Below are 7,045 nucleotides of genomic sequence, written 5' to 3' on the forward strand. Positions count from 1 at the left end.
TCAGATGAGCAGAACATGAGGGAAGTGATGATTGGCTGCAAGTGGGCTGAACCTGAGATTCTGTGAGACAAGAGTAGAAGGTGAGTGTGACACTTCCATAAGTACTGCAAAGGCAGCACATGAGAGATCAGAGGTACATTTGACCATCACATCAGCTACATGAGCACCCTGAAGTATCAAGAAACTGCCTAAATATAATCTGGGATCTCCAGTTATTGAGCAAAATGGAAGAATTTTTAGATGTAACTAATAGGGGCAAGGAGGTTGTCTTCTCACCATCCCAGGAATGTATTTGAAATGCCAATCAATAGGCCTTTGTTTTGAGTCTCTGCTTTTTTACTAGGATAAAAACCCACAAAACTGTTTACTAGGATTACCTACAAAACAGCTCTACACTGTAAGAAATACAGTGTGCTAAAAGAACAAATAAAATTGCCATGAATTCAGTGGCAGCCTCAAAGGGATCACATATCTGTGTGCCTTGTTCCTCCTCCACATGACTCCTCCAGTCTAGGTAAAAACCTGCTGCTGGTGTAGTGTCCAAAAGCTGCTCAGGGAGATTGGCTTTACAGCCCACTGCAGAGCTGAAGAATTATATGATTATATTATTTACATTTCCCTGGAAGTGTTCAAGGTTGGTCTTGAAACAACTTGTTCTAGTGAAAGGTATCCCTGCCCATGGAATATGGGGGTGAGGGGAGAGAAATGAAATGGTCTTGGATGTCCCTTCCAGCCCAAAGCATTTTATGATTCCATGATCTTATTCTTTTAAGCAACTGTCATTTACAAGAATTCTGTTGAATCATTTTAGTTGAATAAGTTTTAAAGAAAGAGTGTTACTCAAAATTCTGATTTTATTTCCAAAAACTTCAAGTGAGTAAAATTGAATGAGATACAAATAACATACAACTAGCTGCCTTTAAAGCCAAACTGATTGAGATTTTTTTCAATTTACCCAGGTATTTCTCCCCAGGATATGGTCAAGTTATTTCCAGGCTCATATGTTAAAACTTACACTGTTTAGCAACCTGATTCTACCTGATGGAATAAATCCAATAAATCTTAGCTAACAGCCTGTGCTGAAGTAATCATTAGAGCAGATGTTACCTGTCATTCAAGTAGTTAGTTTTTACTGAAATATGTTAGTTTTTCACAAGACACAATGAGAAGAGTAAAAACTATATTTGCACTGAAAAAAAACCCCATTGAAAATAGTTTAGAGTAAGGGATACCTGCCAAACATCATGCTCTAGAAATCTGAAGAACTTTGGTTTTCTTTAGGGACTAAAGTAGCCCTGTGCCACTTCTTTTCCATATGCTGTTTTCTCAGTATCTTTTCATTTCTGCTCCTTTTTACAGGATATATCAGAAAGACTTTAGCCTACAGGATTTCTTTTATTCCCTTGCCAACACTGTGGTTGCACTTAGGTAGTCCTTCACCACTGGCATGACTCACCTAAAATACATCCCTATCTACACCAGTCAGAAACTAGTTCCAAACCAGTAAAACAAGCAAATTCAAGTTTCCTATAGCCCCAGGTCTTACACTGTTTGCATCTCTATCCTGGAATATCTTCAGTCGTTCTCACACCTCTCGTCCTCCTTTTTGGTTTTGTCATCTGGGTAAATGACAGACAGGCAGGCTTGTAAAAACTGCTTATGTATATACACCAGTGGAATGGGGAACCACCAGCTTCTCCTGGCTCCCTCTGCTCATCAGCTCTCTAATTTAGCCAGCTGCTGGTTTCTACAAAACTATCAGGAGTTCAATATCCTTGAATCTTCTGCCACTGCCATGGTTAACTGAAATTGCCCAAAGTGTTCAAAAGTTGGGATATTTTACCTGGGGAAAGGTGAGGGAGATAAAGGGCTTCAGTGTATGACCAGCTGGATGTGATACTGAGAAAGCAGGGAAGTCATGTTGGACATTTCTTAGCTGTCCTATCTTTGTCTGACCCAGATAAAAGGAAGAGCTCCCTAAATACTCTATGAAAGAAGCTTCAGTCCTGGTGGTGTTTTCCAAAGCTGCCCTACATTCCGTCCCCAGAGGTCAGAAATGCTCTGTGGCCCCAAGAACCACCAGGACCCAGCTGAAGACTCCAGCTGCTGGAGCTGCTAAAGGCATTTGCAAGAGACAGGTTGTTAAGAAGTGAGCAAAGTTCTGGAAAATAACAGCTCTTCCTTTCAAATGCAAGTTCAGATCAATGTGCTGCTCCCTCTGCACACTTTGCCTGTATAGTTAAGTTTCCTAATTCCAGTAGTGATGCCATCAGCCTTGTCTACAGTAATGGTGAAAATGTTGCCCCTATCAATCTGTTTGTTTTCTCCTAGGACACATTTGGCAGCCCAAGGAATAACCCTGAATTTTGGTTACCAGGCTGTTTCTTTCCAAAGTGGGTCAATATCAATGCTGAGAAAGAGCAAATATTGATGTCTAATATAAATTATATACACTTTTCCCTTTACAAAGCAAACCAGCTTCAATTCCAATTTATTATAACTGTAATAAATCCCTGAGTTTTAAAAAAGCCTTAAAATACTGTACATAAAATGCCATGATTTCAGAGTGCTCATTGTTGCTGTTGTTAGTTCTAGTCACTGAGTGAGTGGCATCACTAGCTCAGTACCTGGAGGCAGAATGTGGAGGTGATCTAAAATAAAAATTAGGAGGGGGGAATATGAATTAGAAAAAGTAGTTGATACTATCTGGAGCTCTTTGTTAACAGAGAATGGATTTTTTTTGTCTAAATCCAATGGAACTGATGGTCCATATGTTCCTCAAGAGTGAGAAGTATTATGGCCAAACTGGTAAGTGAATAATTTAATTGTATTTCTTAAAAGTGTGAGAGGCTGACAAGGAGTAACATTAAACCTAATGTGGGGAATTACATGTATTCTGAGAATTAGAAAATTCTGGGGGTGTCAATAAGACAGAAAATAAACGGTATTGTCCTTTAAGTAAGACCGAAGTGGTTCTTTCTGAGAAAAAGAGTAATCAGACCAAATTCTCATTACCAGTGGATCCCTGTGCAGCTTTAGTGAGGTGACTTTTTCATGTCATAGTCTCATTTGTTGGAGAGCATTGTCATTGTTTTGGTTCCCTTCAAATGTTATGTATTTTATTGATGAAAATGTGTTCTTGTTCACCGTTGTAACATCATTTTAATGGCACTCATCGGCTTTGGTCTCTCTGAATGACAGCTTACAGAGACCAAAAAGGAATTACCTGGATGTAGGAATTTAAAGCTACAGCTAATGGCAGCTTTTCACTGGTGGCACTTGGTGTCTTTTGGAGCTGTCCTGAAGCTGCTCTCATTCATGCAGCTGGATGGGCTCAGCACCTGGCTGCCTGAAGGAAGTTCTGCAGGGTGTGTTGTGGCAGGTCTGAATCAGAGTACTGTGTATTGACATGGGTAGTAGGACATTTACTGAAATGGATGTGTTTGATACCACTCAAACAATTCCAGAATAAGAAGTGCCTGGAACACTAAAGAATATAACAGGTTAGAGAAGTTATCATCAAGAAAATGTTATTTATTGCAGAGGGCAAGGAAGGCCCCATAGAAGATTCTGATAAAGCCCAGCCTGGCTCAGTTACCATCAAGAGATGGAAATCCCTTTCTTCTATTGTTTTCACACTTTTCCCCCTCCATATGCTGCATTTGTATTAATAAACTAAGCAGTGATTTTATCACAATGTGTCACTGCTGATCTTGAAAAGAAGTACAGCAGGTGTCCAAGTGAAGACAAACCTGTGAGGCAAATCTGCTCAATTCAGCATTGGCATAATCTGAAAACAAAGAATTGCAGAGTTTTATCCTTCAGAGATAAAGACATTATGTCTGAAACCTGGGAGATTGTCCTTAAAGCTTAAAAGGAGGGACAGAAATCCAGCAATTTTAAATCCATCCTTTAAAATCTCTGAGACCAAATGTGGGGTTATTCCTGTTGGATCCTGCTGTGAAGTGACAGTACTGCATTTGTGCTATCACCATTATTATCTTAGTCCATGATCTGCTGTGATATCATGTTACTTCTGTGTGAGATAAAGCAGAAGGTCAGAGTGGACTGACAAAATCCCACCAGGACATAACCACTGGCAGCACTGCTGTGGAAATTCAGAAACATCCCCACTGGGGTTTCTCTCATGGAATGCTTTCCTTCCTAACTTTGCTATAAGAAAGCAGCTCATTAAAACCAAGTTTTAAATAAAATAAATTGCTGAATATCTGCAAAATACTCCTATTTGTTGTCAATCTTCCTAGCAGAATTGTAAAATACTTTTCTAAAGAGCTAAAACCTGGCGTGTTTTGCAATAGTTTCAGTACTACAGAGCTCTGTTTTCCCCTTGCTTGTTAATTTGACATGCTCAGAGAAAATGGAACTCCCTTCCTGTTTCCCCCCAAGACCTTTAGTCACTTCCTGTCTCTAAATAAAAACTCCTTTCATTTGTTCTTAATTGATGATAGATACTCTTCCAAGTATTATGATAAAAATCAGCCAAATTATATATAGATTTTTTTCCTTCTTGTAGATGACCAAAAATCCCCCTAGTTAAATATGTCAGCACCGTGTCTATGCTCAGAATTTGACAATTTTTTAAAGGTACCTTGTTGCCTTAGGTTATATTATAATGGAATTTAAAAATCCATTTTCTTGTTTAACCAAGAGATGCAAAACATAGATTTGCTGGTGAAATTATAAAGACCTTATTCAATCAAAGTATTTTATTTGCTGTGCCTCCATTCTGCTACTGCTGTAGCATCCTTTGTATCACTGTAAAAGAGGCTGACTTGAAAACATAAATGGATAATTTGTCAATGAACACCCAAAATCTTAGGGGCAAAGAATGGCATCTAAAGATCTCACAGTTTGTCAGGCTTATTCACCTGCTGGAAACATTTCTCTCCATCAGAATTACAATGTTGCCCTCACTGTATTTATAAAAATACTTCGCACATTTGTTTTGGTAATTTCTGGTAGTGATAGGGACATTCCTGAAAAAAAAAACCTCATCTGGAATTTCCTGTGCTTGATCTGGGACTGGATTGGGTGCAGGGAAAGGCTGCTTGGAGGAGCAGGGGGAAGGGTGACAGCACAGCTTCTCCAGCGTTAGCTTTGGAAAGCAAGGGCTGGGCAAAATGTATTCTTAGGAACTAAAATTCAGAGAAAATAACAATTTAAAGGGAAAAATGGTAAGAGGATGTACCTTGGCCTTGAGAAAATTAGGACTGGAAGCTGGAAGGTCTCTTGTTCTTTAGAAAAGGGGGTATCTTAGAATGACCTTCCCAATACTAACAGCAGCAACAAATCTTTGGGTTCAGGCTGTTCATGCAAAGAATCCAATATGTTTTCCTGAGGCAAGAGGGGGCTCAGTGCTGGGAGCCCTTGGAGCCCTCCATTCCCTTGTGGCCATCCCATTTTTCAGGCAGTGACTGAAGCTGCTGATGGGAGCCCAGTTCGCAGCCAGAAGCTCCTCCCTCTGCAGTGAGGTGTAGCTGCCCCTCAGCCCCTCTGTGTGCTCAGGTGCACTGAGCTGATCCCTGCTGGGAGCTTCTCCTGCTCTGGGCTGTCAGGCACTGCTGGATGGGACAGCCCAGGGAACCTCCATCCCTGCATCCATTGCACAAGGGAAGTGCCAGGAGAGCTGCTCCTTTTCCTTAACTTCTCATGTCTCGCTGACCTGGCAGCTGCTTACTCTGTTTCCATGAACTAATCTCTTTATACGGGAGGATAAATCATCTGTGGGTTAAAAACCCATCATAATGTTGGAGTGGTGTTAAATATAGAATTGTAAGGCCTTTTGGTCTTATTGAGGCAGCTGTGTGGGTGGAAATTGCATCCAAATAGAAGCTATTTTAGTTAAATTAAGTGTTGCCCTAAGGGCTTTGGCCAATGTTCCATCTCTGAGCAGAAAGCTGGAGACCACACCAGAGTCTAACACCAGGCAGGTGCCAAGTTTTCTTCTGCTCTCCCTCTCCTCTTTCCATACCTTTTTTTCTCCCCTTTCCTTAAATTTCTTCTTCCCTTTTCCTTCCCTCTTTTCTTTTTCCTCTTTCCTTTATCTTATTCCTTTTCATTTAGTTTTTCCTATTCTTTCCTTCCCTTTTCCTTTCATTTTTTCCTATTTCCTTCCTTTTCCCCTCTTTCCTTTTCCCCCTTTCCTCTTTCCTTTCCTCCTTTTTTCCCCTTTTCTTCTTTCCTTTCCTTCCTTTTCCCTCTTTACCTCTTCCCTTCCTTTCCCCCTTTTTCCTTCCATTTTTCTCCTTTCATTTTTCTTTTCCTTTCCATTCTTTCCCGCAGAAGTTGTACAATTTAAATTCATTCTCTAAAGAAATGATGAGATCTGTTCATGGGGCTGCCTTACACTAGCACGGGTGGTTAAACAGGTTTATCTCTTCTGACAATGTCTGCTCTCTGTTTTTTTCAGACACGGGAAGGTTTTTGCATCATGTTTTGGTTAAAACTTCCATTCCCATCGGAGGAAGGCGCTGGCTGACTCCACTTCCCGCCCCAGGGGGATGTGCCTGCCGTGATCGGCGCGATGCCCAGGGAGCAGGACCGGGATCGGGAGCGGGACGGCGCCTCACTCTTCCCGGCCCCGCAGTGCGGCGGCACCCGGGATGCCCCGGGATCCTTCGGTCACATCCAGGCTGAGAGAAACCGGGCTAGGGCGGATCGGTGCCCTGCGCCATCCGTACCCGGGAGCCCAGCCATCCCCTTCTGTTTCTGGAAATCGCTGAGGTTTTCTGGCTGCTGTTTAAAATAACAAAAAAGAGAGAATGACACTACTCCTGGCAGAGGAGAGCGCTGAATCACGCCATGCGCTCCAGGCTGTCTGCCACGGGGGGATGGAGGGGCCCCGGGCTGTGCTCTGTCTCCTTTTGCCGCCCCACCCGCGTTCTCCGCGCTGAACTTTACCCGACTTCCGAGCCCCTCTCCGCCAGCCATTGGGCCCGCCCATCTTATGCATATTCATGAGGGGCCACGCCCGAGCCCGCCCTTCATTGGCTGCTCCTCTCTCTCTCCCGCTCCCATTGGCTGG

General features: G+C 42.3%; 1 long non-coding RNA gene across 1 annotated transcript; it reads left to right on the top strand.

Annotated features, from left to right (window-relative positions):
* Positions 1 to 2,741: 2,741 nt before the first annotated feature.
* Positions 2,742 to 6,776, top strand: LOC115948027. Its single transcript, XR_004081883.1, has 2 exons — positions 2,742 to 2,808; positions 6,431 to 6,776. It is a non-coding gene; the product is annotated as an uncharacterized LOC115948027 (long non-coding RNA).
* Positions 6,777 to 7,045: the final 269 nt, after the last annotated feature.

The sequence above is a fragment of the Geospiza fortis genome, unplaced genomic scaffold, assembly GCF_000277835.1.
Source record: "Geospiza fortis unplaced genomic scaffold, GeoFor_1.0 scaffold275, whole genome shotgun sequence".
NCBI lineage: Eukaryota > Metazoa > Chordata > Aves > Passeriformes > Thraupidae > Geospiza > Geospiza fortis.